Here is a 1,378-nt window from a genome sequence, read left to right on the forward strand (position 1 = left end):
CTTATGAACACACATACCTGAGTTGGCCAAATTGTGTGCCTTTTAATTATGCGAGAAGTAGTGTTGCTGAGGTCTGTCCCTAATTGATCCCTGGTTCTTGATACTGATAGAATCATCTAGGGTGTAGTCGGGATGTCTTAATTTGATAATGCCATTGGCACCCTGTAGCCTCATTTACTCTATGCTTGACTAGGTCAGGGTGAGTCTAGTAGTGACACCGATGACCAACAACAACATGGTACTTGCTCAGCCCTTGTCGAACCACTGAGTTGAGAAAATAAAATTGGGTGCTATGTTGGAACATTGAAGACTCTAGTAGTGTTATGTTGGAACAACATGGTACTTGCTCAGCCCTTGTCGAACCACTGAGTTGAGAAAATAAAATTGGGTGCTATGTTGGAACATTGAAGACTCTAGTAGTACTAGGGTGGATTTTTTCTTCTTGGTTTTGAGACTGATTTCAAACATAAATAGTAAAATTACAGATTGTATAAGCCCTGGAATTATTCTTTAGATGTGGATGCCTTATCTCTGTTTTCTGTACAAGGATATCTTGGACTTGCATCATCGAAAAGAGTGTTTTCTTTCCGCTAGCTTCTCTTGTTTTCATGACTGGTTCTGAACTAAATTTTTACTACTGCTTGTTGCAGGGTTTCGAAAGCAGGCTAATCTATACCGAGGCTACAAGAGTGGTAATGGCGCAGTGTTTTCATTTTCTGGGCATCACGCCATTGAAGTACCTTCGATGATTTCTGGTTTCAGTCTTTTCGGTTTTCTGGATTTAAGACTATTGAATTTTATGGAGAGCAGCCGACTGTTGATCAGGATTAGAGATGTTCATCAGTTTTTGTCATCTACAATATTTCTAGCTACTTTTATGGATACTTTTGACTGAAAGAACCACCTTCCCTGTGTTAGATATCCAACAGTTTGCACATTTTTATGTTTCAGGTCTTTTCTTTTGACTGACATAACCACTTTCTCTTTGTTAACTACTATCACCATGCTCAGACCTCTCTCTGTGTTTGAATGTACTGATGAAAATGCTTCTGGCTATGCTTTTTTTCTATGTACCACCCCTGCCTTTGGTTTTTATCCCAGGCAACTGATGAGGCGAAAAACAAAAACGTAGACATACAGTTATATTTGATTCACTTGCATCTTAGAATTGAATCTACCTGTTGCAATAAAAATTGCTGAGTGGTTATATTCCTAGAAGGATCAGCAATTTGACATTATTATTACTATTACGACAGCTAAACTCTCATAGTCCAAAGGAACAAGAAATAGAATGTCTTAGGCTTCTTCTCTTCATCTGATTGAGAGCACTGTCCTTGTACCGGATTATCCACAAAGAAATCCTGAACTGAAAAAAAAA

General features: G+C 38.5%; 1 long non-coding RNA gene across 1 annotated transcript; it reads left to right on the top strand.

Moving 5' to 3' along the window:
• The first annotated feature begins 4 nt into the window (after positions 1–4).
• LOC113343603 lies at positions 5–1,145 on the top strand. The gene is made up of 2 exons (XR_003357318.1): positions 5–71; positions 651–1,145. It is a non-coding gene; the product is annotated as an uncharacterized LOC113343603 (long non-coding RNA).
• The last annotated feature ends 233 nt before the right edge of the window (positions 1,146–1,378 follow it).

Source organism: Papaver somniferum, unplaced genomic scaffold (genome assembly GCF_003573695.1).
Source record: "Papaver somniferum cultivar HN1 unplaced genomic scaffold, ASM357369v1 unplaced-scaffold_6351, whole genome shotgun sequence".
Taxonomy (NCBI): Eukaryota; Viridiplantae; Streptophyta; class Magnoliopsida; order Ranunculales; family Papaveraceae; genus Papaver; species Papaver somniferum.